The sequence below is a fragment of the Thalassophryne amazonica genome, chromosome 5 (assembly GCF_902500255.1).
Source record: "Thalassophryne amazonica chromosome 5, fThaAma1.1, whole genome shotgun sequence".
In the NCBI taxonomy this organism is placed as follows: domain Eukaryota; kingdom Metazoa; phylum Chordata; class Actinopteri; order Batrachoidiformes; family Batrachoididae; genus Thalassophryne; species Thalassophryne amazonica.
In genome coordinates, this window is record NC_047107.1 from 44,358,640 (window position 1) to 44,374,849 (window position 16,210).

Below are 16,210 nucleotides of genomic sequence, written 5' to 3' on the forward strand. Positions count from 1 at the left end.
TGATGCACTTTTGGCACTAATTACAGCCTAATTCTTGAATATGATGTCACAAGCTTGGCGCACCTATCTTTGGCCAGCTTTGGCCATTCCTCTTTGCAGCACCTCTCAAGCTCCATCAGGTTGGATGGTGAGCGTCAGTGCTCAGCCATTTTTAGTGCAGTAGATAAGAGAATATTTAGAGCGGAATCCTGCAAATGGTGATAAAAGCATCAAATTTGGCAGAAATATTCCTCAGACAATCCTCTTTTGAAAAAACCAATTGGCCACTTGAATTTTCAGTTGGCGTTCAGGTAGAGGTCAATTGAAGAATAACACAGGAGTCAAAATTAAAAGATGGTCCAATCATATTGAAACCTATGCCACATTATTTGCCTGATCATAAAGATTCCAAAAAGGTATGGTTTGGACGGTCTGTAACTGAATTCTCTGGAGTTATGGGATAAAAACAGCAAGAATGGTGACAAAGGTCAGTGTCGGTTTGTACAGGGGTCAAAGTTGCTCCAATTTTGGTAAAATGTGATGCAAATTACTAGTTGAGTTAACACGGCTTTTAAAAGGAATAGTTTGGACCACGTATCATCCTTACTTTTCACGTTACGGGGTAACATATGTCACATGTCATAGACCCCAATAGATGTAGACCTTGTTTGACCTTTACTTTGGAGACCAAGCATTCAACACTGTCAACACTATTCCATTTATTAATACTATTGGCTGAAACAATAATTTGCATTACTTTTTACCAAAATTGGAGCAACTTTAACTCTTGACCCCTGTACAAAATGAAACTGACCTTTGTCACCATTCTTGCTGTTTTTATCCCGTAACTCCATAGAATTCAGTCACAGATAGTCCAAACTATACCTTTTTGGAATCTTTATGATCAGGCAAATATGTGGAATATTTTTCAATATGATTGGAGCATCTTTTAATTTTGACCTCTGTGTAATTCTTCAATTGACCCCTACCTAACCACCGATTGAAAAGTCAAGTGGCCAATCGTTTTTTTTTTTTCTTTTTTTTTCTTTTTTTCAAAAGAGGCTTTGCCTAAGGAGTATTTCTGCCGAATTTGATGCTTTTATGACCATTTGCCGGATTGTTTCAGTTACCTGCTGCACTATTTCAGATTTCTCCAGGGATGATCAATCTGATTCATGTCTGGGCTCTGGCTGAGCCACTCAAGGACATTCACAGAGTTGTCCTCAAGACACTCCTTTGATATCTTGGCTGTGTGTGTCTCACAGTTCCTGCCACTGAAAACATCCCCACAGCATGATGCAGCCACCACCATGCTTCACTGTAGGGATAGTGCCTGATTTCCAAACATGATGCCTGGCATTCATGCCAAAGAGTTCAGTTTTTGTGTCATCAGACCAGAGAATTTTGTTTCTCATGGTCTGAGAGCCCTTTAGGTGCCTTTTGGCAAACTCCAGGTGGGCTGCCATGTGCGTTTTACTAAGAAGTGGCTTCTGTCTGGCCACTCTACCATACTAGGCCTGATTGGTGGATTGCTGCAGAGATGGTTGTCCTTCTGGAAGGTTCTCCTCTCTCCACAGAGGAATGCTGGAATTCTGACAGTGAAGATATATATACAAAATAATTAAATCAGCAAGTCCATTCAGGACTTCTTTTCACTCAGGGTCACCACAGCAGATCCAAGGTGGATCTGCATGTTGATTTGGCATAAGTTTGTCTTTTTATTGTTTTTTTTTTTGTTGTTTTTTTACGCCGGATGCCCTTCCTGACACAACTCCACATTCCATGGAGAAATGTGGCAGGGATGAGGTTTGAACCAGGAACCTTCCACACTGAAGCCAAGTGCACTAACCACGAGACCACCACCCCTGCCCTCATTTCTTTAAAAATAAATAAATAAATGAAATTTTGTGCCAAGATGGTCTTGTAATCAATGAATTTTGGGTCTTTGAGAAAGTACTGGTACATTGCTGCATTTGTCACCCTACGGAACAGTCCTGGATCGCAATTGCCAGCCTTCCTGGCAGATAAGTGGTCCATTCCCATCTGACAAAAAGACTGCAACAGGTAGGTGATAATGTAGGCATACTTATGACACTTTCAGGGGTCCTTGGTTTTGAGGACACACATTCACAGAGTGGGTGGATGCTCCAAATAACCATAGTACCATAATTTTTTTCCCTTAGTGCAGTGTTACACCGCATCTGGGTCTCCCAAAGGAACCTTTCATTTGACACAATGCTCTTTGAATTGATGCTCCCAAGCACAATGCTAGTTTTTCCATACCTCTAAAGGGACATGGAAAAACTATTCCATCCAGACAAGGACCAGTTGTTGAAAATTTTGTAGTTATTTGTATCTGCCTTTAAAGTTTCCTGTCAAATGCTGTCTCTGTTGTTATTTGTTACTTTATCAGTTTGACTTCTCAAAAGGATATGAGTGGATTTAAATGTTATCGAGAGGAAGACCATGAGTCAAGATAGAGTCAAACTTTGGTGCAGATTAAAATTATGGAACAGAGCTTGTCTTTGATCTTGTTTCTGCATTCCTTTAACCTTGATCGTGCCTTTGATGTCTGATCTCAATTTTTTTATCCTGTATTCAGTGTCAAATCAAGACAGACCAGCAGCCTAAACCTGATGCAGTACAATGATCTATGACCGGAAACAAAGATCAGGATCAAAGGTTTTCGTTGTGACCTGCCAAGGAACTGCAGATGTAAATCAGCTTTAAGATAACTGGTAAAATGCATCAAATAGAAACATTTATGTTTTTATTGCACATGGTCCCTTTACAAATCAACAAATAAAAGAAAGAAAGAAAAATCAGCATTCAGAATCTAAGAAAAGCTGGATCACCTTAATATTTTGCCCACGTTGGGAGGTGGAGAGAGTCAACATCTGTAACCAAATGACTGTTGGACCTCAGTGGAGGAATGCACTCTTGTACCTTTCTTTGAGCTAGGCTTTCTTTTAAAATTCTTGCCTTTTGATATCATAAAGTCTGTCCCAATATTTCCAAAAATACTGTGACATAAGTTAAAGTCTCCACCTTACTGAATACAGTGTACATGGAGATTAAAAAATTAATTCTGAGGAGGCTAATAGGGGTGTGGTGGTCTGATCATCTTTCGAACCTACCATTGTGTACCTCAGCATTCTCTTCGGATGTCAATGATTTGTGGGGCTTGTCATGGAAACTTGGAAAACAATGAGATCCTCATTTTGCTAGATCTTTTCACAGATACACTGCCCCCAAAAGCTGTAACAATAATGTTCTAAGATGTTTGTGCAGACTCCAAGCTAATGGTGAGGGTGGATTTGCAAGTTTTTTCACAGCAATAGAAGATTGTTTCTTCAAGGTTTCCAGATTTGAAATTATATTTTGCTAGAGCTATTAGTCTCTGTATGATGGTATTAAATATCTTCCCATCCTGCAATTGTATTTTAGCCTCACTCTATACTGTATGTCCTTGTGCAAACTGGCATCAGTTTGTTTTCGGCAATCAAAATTGCCGTTCTTGTGGGAAAGATTGGAGAAGGAGACGGCTGGACGAAATGACAAATGCTTCCCAAGTCCTCATATTGCACACTGTTCTATGGGACTAACATTGGGCCAGCTAATGCAGGCCTTGAGTGCCATTGTACACATAAGCGGTAAAAACTGGGCCGATCTATTCATTCATTCATTCGTATGTAGACAGATCAATAAGACGGCTTCCAAAACAAACCAGTGGAGAGGTTTCTTTATTTCTCTTGAGAGGGATCTATTCACTGAGGTCCTGTATTTGTAGAGGGGCAGAGAGCCACACTTTAGGATGGGGACCAGAGGCCCCCACCACTCAGTCTGCAGAACTGCAAGAAGAGCTATGAACCTTCTGGGGTGGGGGTATAGAATGATGATTCCACCCTGGTTGGTCTGACCTTGTATCGTGAATGGCTTAAAAGAGAACAATTTATACTGCTTGGACTTTTCTGACCTGGATTTTTCAATTTTAGAGGACACCTATAAAGCGCCTTGGGGCAACTGTTTGTTGTGATTTGGCGCTATATAAAAAAAATTGATTGATTGATTGATTGAGTATATACACCGCCATGGCTTGCTGATGCCAGACGGCCACCACCCTACTGGGGAAGGTGCCGCCATCTTGTCTGCGAACATAGAGCTCTACATGGAGGGTAACATTAGGAATTTACAGCAGGCCATGGAGCAGGTGATTAGAGACCCTGCAAGGCTTATGACAAATGTGGGTGTGGAATCCATTAGCTTAGCAGGGAAGTTAGTGCAGAAAATCCACGATGGTGATAGTGCAGTTTATCTGCCAGAGAGAGAAATTCAATAAGGTGAGACTGTGGCCTGCTTCCGTAGACATGTCCATAAAAATCATAGAGGGATATGCTATGCAAACCTAATACCCATTACTACATTGAATGATGTTGAAATTGAGGATGGCCCAATGGCTGTTCCAGCAATAGCAATGATTTCGTGTCTGCTACCTACAACGCACTTGGAATGTCTCAAACCTAGACCTACTTCTAGGCATCTTATATATGCTATTCTGGAACCACCCCTAAATCCAAACAGTCCAACTGTCAACACCACTGAGGTCCTTAGTCTGGGTCTCATTAGATCACTATCCTCAAAATCATTGTTGATTAATGATCTAATTATTGATCATCACTTAGATATGATTGGGATATGTGAAACCTGGCTTAAACCTACAGCTGTCCTCCCCTTAAATGAGGCCTGCCCACCAGCATATACATTTAAATCAAATCAAATCAATTTTATTTATATAGCGCCAAATCACAACAAACAGTTGCCCCAAGGCACTTTATATTGTAAGGCAAAAGCCATACAATAATTACAGAAAAACCCCAACGGTCAAAACGACCCCCTGTGAGCAAGCACTTGACAACAGTGGGAAGGAAAAACTCCCTTTTAACAGGAAGAAACCTCCAGCAGAACCAGGTTCAGGGAGGGGCAGTCTTCTGCTGGGACTGGTTGGGGCTGAGGGGAGAGAATCAGGAAAAAGACATGCTGTGGAAGAGAGCAGAGATCAGTCACAAATGATTAAATGCAGAGTGGTGCATACAGAGCAAAAAGAGAAAGAAACACTCAGTGCATCATGGGAACCCCCCAAGCAGTCTAAGTCTATAGCAGCATAACTAAGGGATGGTTCAGGGTCACCTGATCCAGCCCTAACTATAAGCTTTAGCAAAAAGGAAAGTTTTAAGCCTAATCGTAAAAGTAGAGAGGGTGTCTGTCTCCCTGATCTGAATTGGGAGCTGGTTCCACAGGAGAGGAGCCTGAAAGCTGAAGGCTCTGCCTCCCATTCTACTCTTAAAAACCCTAGGAACTACAAGTAAACCTGCAGTCTGAGAGCGAAGCGCTCTATTGGGGTGATATGGTACTATGAGGTCCCTAAGATAAGATGGGACCTGATTATTCAAAACCTTATAAGTAAGAAGAAGAATTTTAAATTCTGTTCTAGAATTAACAGGAAGCCAATGAAGAGACGCCAATATGGGTGAAATATGTTCTCTCCTTCTAGTCCCCATCAGTACTCTAGCTGCAGCATTTTGAATTAACTGAAGGCTTTTCAGGGAACTTTTAGGACAACCTGATAATAATGAATTACAATAGTCCAGTCTAGAAGAAATAAATGCATGAATTAGCTTTTCAGCATCACTCTGAGATAAGACTTTTCTAATTTTAGAGATATTGCGCAAATGCAAAAAAGCAGTCCTACATATTTGCTTAATATGCGCATTGAAGGACATATCCTGATCAAAAATGACTCCAAGATTTCTCACAGTATTACGAGAGGTCAGGGTAATGCCATCCAGAGTAAGGATCTGGTTTGACACCATGTTTCTAAGATTTGTGGGGCCAAGTACAATAACTTTAGTTTTATCTGAATTTAAAAGCAGGAAATTAGAGGCCATCCATGTCTTTATGTCTGTAAGACATTCCTGCAGTTTAACTAATTGGTGTGTGTCCTCTGGCTTCATGGATAGATAAAGCTGGGTATCATCTGCGTAACAATGAAAATTTAAGCAATGCTTTCTAATAATACTGCCTAAGGGAAGCATGTATAAAGTGAATAAAATTGGTCCTAGCACAGAACCTTGTGGAACTCCATAATTAACCTTAGTCTGTGAAGAAGACTCCCCATTTACATGAACAAATTGTAATCTATTAGATAAATATGATTCAAACCACCGCAGCGCAGTGCCTTTAATACCTATGGCATGCTCTAATCTCTGTATCTGTGTAGGCTCTCAGTTGTCCAGGTGGTTTCCATAGTAGAGAAGCTTGAATCTTCGACTGGACTGGGTTGCTTGACGTGAGGACGTTTCGCTTCAAATCACAGAAGCTTCCTCAGCTAAAATTCCTTGCTCTGGTAGTCTGACTTCTTTCTTGACTCTTGTAGAGAAGAATAAACCAGAAGCCAACAAAAGCTGGAGTTTTTTTTAACCTAATCAGACCCCACCTACCGAGAGGCTGACTGCTATAGGCTAGTGACTAAACAATAGCTCTAATTAGCACCTACTGTGCTCTAGTTAGCACTCTCCTAATGACAGGACGAAAGCCTCCCCTGATGGCTCCCTTGACAACTCTCTCCTGATGACGTGAATGACTCATTACCATGAACAAAAGACTGAAACTGCTTTGACCTGAGTACCACATTGTAAACAGGGGACAAAGCGTGTCTGAGACCCGCTCCGCGGTTAAGGCTGGGTTTCAACTGTTTTACAAAGAATGCTTCCTTGACACCTCTCTCAAACCCTTTCTGCTCTCTGGCTACGATTTTAACTTCCTTGTCTTCTTTGTAGACAGGCTCACTTGTCTACAATTTAGACAAGTGTACTCAAGTGTCTACAATCACTTGAGTACACTTGTACTCATTTGTTTTGTTGTGCATTTTCAATTTTTGAGACATATTGCTTTAAGTTTTCTGTCTTGACGCTTTGATGTCTTCCTTGGTCTACCAGTATGTTTGCCTTTAACAACCTTCCCATGTTGTTTGTATTTGGTCCAGAGTTTAGACACAGCTGACTGTGAACAACCAACATCTTTTGCAACATTGCGTGATGATTTGCCCTCTTTTAAGAGTTTTGATAATCCTCTCCTTTGTTTCAACTGACATCTCTCGTGTTGGAGCCATGATTCATGTCAGTCCACTTGGTGCAACAGCTCTCCAAGATGTGATCACTCCTTTTTAGATGCAGACTAACAAGCAGATGTGATTTGATGCAAGTGTTAGTTTTGGGGATGAAAATTTACAGGGTGATTCCATAATTTATTCCTCAGAATTGAGTGAGTCCATATTTTTTTCCTCTGCTTGGTCTAAAAAAGTAACCGTTACTGACTACCACAATCTTTTTTTCTTGATTTCTTATAGTGTTTCTTAAAGCCAGAAAGTTGCCATTTGAAATGACTTTAGTTTTGTGTCATGTCTGTGATCTTTTTTTCTACAAAATTAAACAACTGAATGAACATCCTCCGAGCCCGGTGATTCCATAATTTTTGCCAGGGGTTGTAACTCAGACAGAACAATTGGAGAGAAAGAGTCTAACCAAATACCAGCATTACTGAAAGCAGCCAAAGATAACGATATGTCTTTGGGATAGTTATGAGTAATTTTTTCTCTAATAGTTAAAATTTTATTAGCAAAGAAAGTCAAAGAAGTCATTACTAGTTAAGGTTAAAGGAATACTCGGCTCAATAGAGCTCTGACTCTTTGTCAGCCTGGCTACAGTGCTGAAAAGAAACCTGGGGTTGTTCTTATTTTCTTCAATTAGTGATGAGTAGTAAGATGTCCTAGCTTTACAGAGGTCTTTTTTTATAGAGCAACAGACTCTTTTTCCAGGCTAAGTGAAGATCTTCTAAATTAGTGAGATGCCATTTCCTCTCCAACTTACGGGTTATCTGCTTTAAGCTGCGAGTTTGTGAGTTATACCACGGAGTCAGGCACTTCTGATTTAAGGCTCTCTTTTTCAGAGCAGCTACAGAATTCAAAGTTGTGCTCAGTGAGGATGTAAAACTATTGACGAGATAATCTATCGCACTCACAGAGTTTAGGTAACTACTCTACACTGTGTTGGTATATGGCACTGGAGAACATAACAAAGAAGGAATTACATCCTTAAACCTAGTTACAGCGCTTTCCGAAAGATTTCTACTATAATGAAACTTATTCCCCACTGCTGGGTAGTCCATTAAAGTAAATGTAAATGTTATTAAGAAATGATCAGACAGAAGGGGGTTTTCAGGGAATACTGTTAGGTCTTCAATTTCCATAGCATAAGTCAGAACAAGATCTAAAGTATGGTTAAAGTGGTGGGTGGACTCATTTACATTTTGAGCAAAGCCAATTGAGTCTAATAATACATTAAATGCAGTGTTGAGGCTGTCATTCTCAGCAGTTATGTGGATGTTAAAACCGCCCACTATAATTATCTGAACTAAGCACTAAGTCAGACAAAAGGTCTGAAAATTCATAGAGAAACTCACAGTAACGACCAGGTGGACAATAGATAACAACAAATAAAACTGGTTTTTGGGACTTCCAATTTGGATAGACAAGACTAAGAGTCAAGCTTTCAAATGAATTAAAGCTCTGTCTGGGTTTTTGATTAATTAATAAGCTGGAGTGGAAGATTGCTGCTAATCCTCCCCCTCGGCCCATGCTACGAGCATTCTGACAGTTAGTGTGACTCTGGGGTGTTGACTCATTTAAACTAACATATTCATCCTGCTGTAACCAGGTTTTGTTAAGGCAGAATAAATCAATATGTTGATCAATTATTATATCATTTACTAACAGGGACTTAGAAGAGAGAGACCTAATGTTTAATAGACCACATTTAACTGTTTTAGTCTGTGGTGCAGTTGAAGGTGCTATATTATTTTTTCTTTTTGAATTTTTATGCTTAAATAGATTTTTACTGGTTGTTGGTGGTCTGGGAGCAGGCACCGTCTCTACAGGGATGGGGTATTGGGGGGATGGCAGGGGGAGAGAAGCTGCAGAGAGGTGTGTAAGACTACAACTCTGCTTCCTGGTCCCAACCCCGGATAGTCACGGTTTGGAGGGTTTAATAAAATTGGCCAGATTTCTAAAAATGAGAGCTGCTCCATCCAAAGTGGGATGGATGCCGTCTCTCCTAACAAGACCAGGTTTTCCCCAGAAGCTTTGCCAATTATCTATGAAGCCCACCTCATTTTTTTGGACACCACTCAGACAGCCAGCAATTCAAGGAGGACATGCGGCTAAACATGTCACTCCCGGTCCAATTTAGTCACATCCCTCATGATGTGAAGCTAGGCAGGGGTGTTGCTCTTATTTATAAATCTAGTTTTAGCTTATTAGCTGTTGGGGGTCACAAATATAACTCGTTTGAGCATCTGATTCTCCGCTCTGCTCACGATATTACGCATTGTCAAGGTCAGAAGAATAAAAATCACCCATATTGCTTTGTCACTGTATATAGGCCTCCTGGCCCATATTCTGAATTCTTAGATGAATTTCGTGCATTCATCTCAACTTGTCAACTAGCACAGAGAACATTCTGATTATTGGTGACTTTAACGTTCATATAAATAAGCCTTCTGATCCCCTCTGCAAATCATTTATGGAAATTGTGGATGCATTAGGATTTCGACAATGCATTCGGGACTTGACGCACACTAGTAGAAATACCCTGGATTTGGTTCTCGCACGTGGTATTGCTGTCACGAATACTGACATCATGCCTCTTACATCAGTGGTCTCTGATCACTCACTTATTAAGTTTACAGTTTCGCTGCTGTGTTTAGTGGAACAACAACCTTACATATCACTACGGAGATGCATCAACTCCTCAACTAAGACTGAACTCAAAGCTAGACTGCCTGAATTTCTTAGCTTCACATTTGATAAATGCCCAATCAGTAGACAGACTTGTGGATAGTTTAAACACAGTCCTCAAAACTACACTCAACATGATTGCGCCACCTGTGTTAAAACCACGCTCCCCCAAATCACAGTCACCTTGGTTCAATGATTACCTGTGTGAAATCAAGCATAATGCCGCGTTCACACCGGACGACACGCAAGCAACGGCGGTGACAGGTTGCCATGTAATCCCTATGGAAGGACACGTTGTGGCACTACAAAAGCCCAAGCCACGCAATGAGACGCGATGGACGTGAATGAAGCGACGCGAACGAAGCGACACAAATGAAGCGATTTTGAGCAATTGACGCGATATCACGTTGCATTGCCCTCCTCCCCAAGTTGAAAAATCTGAACTTTTTCATCTTGTCGCGTGGCGATGACCAATCAGGGACTGGATATGTAGTGACGTGGAGATGTCTGGAGTTTATACTTGATGTGGACATGTCCTATCTCTGGCAGCCAGCCTGTGAGCAGGACTTATGTCCCTTTTGTCCTTTATGTCACAATTTTGACAGAGTTTGAGGGGAGAGCGAGCAGCAGCACTGCAGCAGCCATTTTTTTTTCATGCGCGCTGCGAAGGAATCATCCGTGACAATTATTTTTTTAACTACACAGATGTATAATAAAACAAATAGTGACTGGTTTATAACACAGTTATGACAGAGTTTGAGGGAAGAGCAAGCAGCAGCACCACAGCAGCGGCACCGGCAGCCAGTTTTTTTTTTTATTGTTCACATATGTGCGCATGAACAGGACAGGAGGTGTTGTGAAAGTGGCGTGACACAGACCCACAACAGGGGGCGTTAATGAACGGACAATGGATAAGCCAAAAAGTAACAATTTAATGTTGTGAATCGCACAACAACGTACAGACAATAACAATATGGTGGACTGTCAATCATACACCAGGTGACGTGTGAACCGGCGTTTCAACTCCCTAAACGTGGCTTCGCACCGATCCGACCAGGTGAAGGGGACTTTTGTGGAGGTCAGGGCTGTCAGGGGGCTAACTACCTGACTGTAGCCCTTGATGAACCTCCGGTAGAAATTTGCAAAACCGAGGAACTGTTGTAGTTTCCTACGGTTCATTGGTTGGGGCCAGTCTCTCACCGCCGCAACCTTGGCCGGATCAGGGGCGACGGAGTTGGAGGAGATTATGAACCCCAAGAAGGACAAAGAAGTGCGGTGGAACTCACACTTCTCGCCCTTCACAAACAGCCGGTTCTCCAACAACCGCTGTAGGACCTGACGTACATGCTTAACATGGGTCTCAGGATCCGGAGGAAAAAAATGAGTATATCGTCTAGATATACGAAGACAAACCGATGCAGGAAGTCCCGCAAGACATCATTAACCAATGCTTGGAACGTCGCGGGCGCATTGGTGAGGCCGAACGGCATGACCAGGTACTCAAAGTGACCTAACAGGGTGTTAAATGCCGTCTTCCACTCGTCTCCCTCCCGGATCCGAACCAGGTGATAAGCATTCCTAAGATCCAATTTCGTGAAAATTTGGGCTCCATGCAGGGGCGTGACCACTGAATCCAACAGAGGTAACGGGTATCGATTACGGACCGTGATCTCGTTCAGCCCTCTGTAATCAATGCATGGACGGAGTCCGCCGTCCTTCTTGCCCACAAAAAAGAAACCAGCACCCATCGGGGAGGTGGAGTTCCGGACCAACCCGGCAGCTAACGAGTCCCGGATGTAGGTCTCCATTGATTCGCGTTCCGGACGTGAGAGGTTGTACAGCCTGCTGGACGGGTACTCAGCGCCCGGTATCAAATCAATGGCACAATCGTACGGACGGTGCGGGGGCAGCGTGAGTGCCAGATCCTTGCTGAAGACGTCAGCGAGGTCGTGGTACTCGGCTGGCACCACCGCCAGATTGGGGGGGACTAAAACCTCCTCCTTAGCTGTCACACCGGGTGGAACCGAGGATCCTAAACACTCCCGGTGGCAGGTTTCGCTCCACTGAACCACAACCCCAGACGGCCAATCAATCCGGGGATTGTGTTTTAACACCCATGGAAAACCCAATATCACTCGGGAGGTAGAAGGTGTTACATAAAACACAATCTCCTCCCTGTGATTCCCAGACACCACCAATGTCACTGGCTGAGTCTGGTGTGTGATTAGTGGAAGAAGGGTGCCATCTAGTGCCCGCACCGACAATGGTGACGGTAAGGCCACTAGAGGGAGCCCAACCTCCTTTGCCCATCTGCTATCCAGCAGATTTCCCTCCGACCCCGTGTCCACCAGTGCTGGGGCGTGAAGGGTTAAATCCTCGCTCAGGATCGTGACTGGGATTCGTGCAGATTTACGGGGTCTCCCCGCGTGGGTATTGTGACCCACCCTTAGCCCAGTCTCTAAGGACGAGTACTGCTGTTTTGATCGTTTGGGGCATTCTCTCTGTGTGTGCTCAGTAGAGCTGCAGAGAAAACACTCTCCACGGATCAGCCTCCTTTGTCTCTGATCTGATCGTTTTTTGGCCCTGCTCTTTTCCATAGCAACGTCAGCAGGGGGAGCTGTTGTCACGTGGAGAGCCCTGGCAGTGGAGCGTGGGGATGTCGGCTCCCTTTCAGACCCGGGAGGAAGAGGGACGGCTTGTGCCTGACCACGCCCTTCGTCTCGCTCCCGCCGGTGTTCTGTTAATCGGTTGTCTAACCGTATAACCAGGTCGATAAGCCCATCTAAATCCCGCGGCTCGTCCTTTGCCACCAGGTGCTCCTTGAGGACCAGAGACAGTCCGTTTACAAAGGCGGCGCGGAGCGCAACAGCATTCCAGTCGGCTCGCGCTGCCGCGATGCGGAAGTCGACTGCATACTTTGCCGCGCTCCGACACCCCTGTCTTATCGACAGCAGCACACTTGTAGCGGTCTCGCCTCTATGAGGGTGGTCGAACACCTGTCGGAACTCCCTCACAAACTCAGTATAAACCGTTAGGAGCCGTGAATTCTGCTCCCAAAACGCCGTAGCCCAGGCGCGTGCATCTCCTCGAAGCAAGTTTATAACGTAAGCCACCCGGCTGGCGTCTGACGCGTACATGACGGGACGCTGTGAAAAGACGAGCGAGCACTGCATCAAGAAGTCCGCGCACGTCTCCACACAGCCTCCGTACGGCTCCGGAGGGCTTATGTATGCTTCAGGGGAAGGTGGGGGGGGGTCGTTGAACGACCAGCGGAATGTCTGTGTCTGGCACACGGTCAGCAGGAGGAGGTGCTGCAGCAGCGCCCTGATCATGCGCCTCCACCTGGGCGGTGAGAGCCTCTATCCTGCGATTGAGAACACTGCTCTGCTCGGTAACTAAGTCCAACCGAGCGGCAAAGGCGGTTAAGATGTGCTGCAGCTCACCCAACACGCCTCCTGCCTGTGCACCTCGCTCTCCCATTGGCTGTTCAAGCGATGGTTGACGCCACTCGGGATCCATGACGCTGGCCGAGAAATCCTGTTGTGAAAGTGGCGTGACACGGACCCACAACAGGGGGCGTTAATGAACGGACAATGGATAAGCCAAAAAGTAACAATTTAATGTTGTGAATCGCACAACAACGTACAGACAATAACAATATGGTGGACTGTCAATCTTACACCAGGTGACGTGTGGGCAGGCTCGACGATAGAAGACGCCTGGAGAGAGAAGAGCCGGATCCCCACACAGCTTCCAACACCAACGGAGCTGAAGAACACCGGAGCCGCCAAGCCCTGCGCCCCAGGTGGCCGCTGTCTTCAGCAGTCAGACCCGGTACTGCTGGCAGAGAACAGAGACAGTCCAGATGAGTGTGAGTTCACACGCTCAGTGGTCCACGATCTGTACACAGTTAGGAGGGAGAACCTCCACCTCCAAATTACACACTCGTGCAGCTCCTGATTAACCATTTATCTGTTTGGAGTGTGAGGCGCAGTCGTCGCAGTCACACCACACGCCAAAATCCCAGATAAGGGAACAACCACAGGACAACGGCTGCAAATGAGATTAGATTGTTACACAACGTGTCAGTCAGCAGAGAAATTACCTGAATGGTAGTTGATTTCTCGGCAAGGAGGTGGAGTTGCAGTCCGGTCTTTGTAGTGGTGGTGATGGGTGACAGCTTGTGTTGATTGATGACAGCTGTCACCTCCAGCAAAGCCGACGCCCTCTTGTGCTTGAAGCCCGCACTTCAAGCAGGGCGCCATCTTGTGGTGGTGGGCCAGCAGTACCTCCTCTTCAGCGGCCCACACAACAGGAGGTACTCAAACTGGGTCCTGGAGAGGCGGAAGTACCTCTGAAAGTGGCCGTCATCCAGACGCAGCTCCTGCAGCAAATAATGAAACTCCCCCAATTGGGAACGTCTCATGAAGATGTTGTGAACCCAGGGACGAGGCTGCTGGCAACGTTTGTCAGTTTTCCACAACAAATAGAGCACAGCAACTCACTCCGTGTGATCAAGGGTCCGGCATGTTGATTTGATGGCAAGTGGAATGGAAGCTCCTCCTATTTGATGATGCACTGGGGTGAATTTTTGCAGCAAAAGCACACATCGGGCGATCGTGGCGTGTCCATCGCTAGGCGAGGGATGTGCATTTGTGGCGTCGTGTGGCGTCCGGTGTGAACACGGCATAAGGCTCGAGGTCAAGAAGGGAAATGGCGTCATTCAAAATTAGAAATATTCCACCTTGCGTGGCATGATGCTATCTTAGACTATAAGCATGCACTACTGGCTACAAAGTGGACCTATTACTCTGATTTGATCAACATAAACAAGCATAACTCAAAGTTCTTGTTCAACACGGTGGCAACACTTATTCTTGGTAACCACCTGTAGTTCGTTCTCCTTGTACAGCACAAGATTTCCTGGATTACTTTGAGAAGAAAAGTGAAGACATTCGGTTAAACATATTCCAACATGCCTTAACCCAGCCTCTATACCCTGCTATTGAGGTGGGCGCGATTACTGAGGTATGACTTAGATTTACATAATTTGATAGTATCTCACTCGGCATGCTGATGAAACTCGTAGCATCAACAAAAAGTACAACCTGTTTACAGGTATTTGATTCTATACCAACAAAACTGTTTAAGGACCTGTGGCCCACTCTTGGGCCAACTGTGCTGGAAATTATTCATCTTTCTTTAACTTCTGGATCTGTTCCTAAATGTTTCAAATCTGCAGTGATTAAACCATTACTTAAAAAACCTAATCTTGACCCTAGTGTATTGAAAAACTATCGGCCGATATCAAATCTCATTTTGCTCTAAAATTCTGGAAAAAGTGGTGTCACGGTAGCTCGTGGACTATCTTACTGAGAATAATGTCTTTGAGCCACTGCAGTCTGCTTTCAGAAAATATCATTCCACAGAGACAGCTCTCACGAAAGTGGTGAATGATCTTCTGCTGACAATGGATTCAGACCACTACGGTTCTGGTGCTGTTATATCTCAGTGCTGCATTTGATACAGTGGATCATCATATTCTACTTGATACGCTGGAAAATCATTTTGGGATTACTGGGAGTGCCCTTGCATGGTTGACGTCATACTTGACCAGATGTTCTCATTGTGTTTTGTACAGTAACACTACCTCTAACCTTAGTGACATGAAATTTGGGGTTCCACAGGGGTCCGTCTTAGGCCCCCTGCTTGTCCCCCTTTATATATAGGGATTATCTTTCACTGCTATGCTGATGATTCTCAGTTATACATGCCAATAACCGCTGGTAATCTCGTTCACATAAAATCCTTAGACGATTGCCTTGCATCAGTGAGAAGTCGGATGTCTAGAAACTTCCTACTTTTAAACGCTGATAAGACTGAAATGATGGTTCTTGGTCCAGTGAGACATTGGCATCAATTTGACCAGTTAACACTTAGCCTAGGCTTGTGTGTCATACATCACATTGACAAAGTGAGGAACCTTGGGGTAATTTTTGATACTACATTGTCCTTTGACCTCCATATTAGAAATATTACGAGGACTGCTTTCTTCCACCTGTGAAATATAGCAAAGATTCATCTCATCCTGTCTATGGCTGATGCTGAGACCCTGATCCATGCGTTTATCTCTTCTAGATTGGACTACTGCAATGTTCTGTTTTCTGGTTTACTGCAGTCATTAGGGCTCTCCAATTGGTTCAAAATGCTGCAGCCAGACTTTTGACACCAAGCAGAAAGTTCGACCACATTACACCCATTTTGGCATCGCTTCACTGGCTTCCTGTCCCAGTGAGATCAGATTTTAAGGTTCCGCTACCAGTCTATAAAATTGTTCACCTACTGGCACCTCCCTACTTAGCTGACCTAATTAAACCTTAC

At 44.2% G+C, this 16,210-nt stretch overlaps 1 long non-coding RNA gene across 1 annotated transcript; it reads right to left on the reverse strand.

Annotated features, from left to right (window-relative positions):
* Positions 1-983: 983 nt before the first annotated feature.
* Positions 984-14,875, reverse strand: LOC117509770. Its single transcript, XR_004560511.1, has 3 exons — positions 14,865-14,875; positions 5,167-5,177; positions 984-1,117 (listed from the first exon to the last, which is right to left on the reverse strand). It is a non-coding gene; the product is annotated as an uncharacterized LOC117509770 (long non-coding RNA).
* Positions 14,876-16,210: the final 1,335 nt, after the last annotated feature.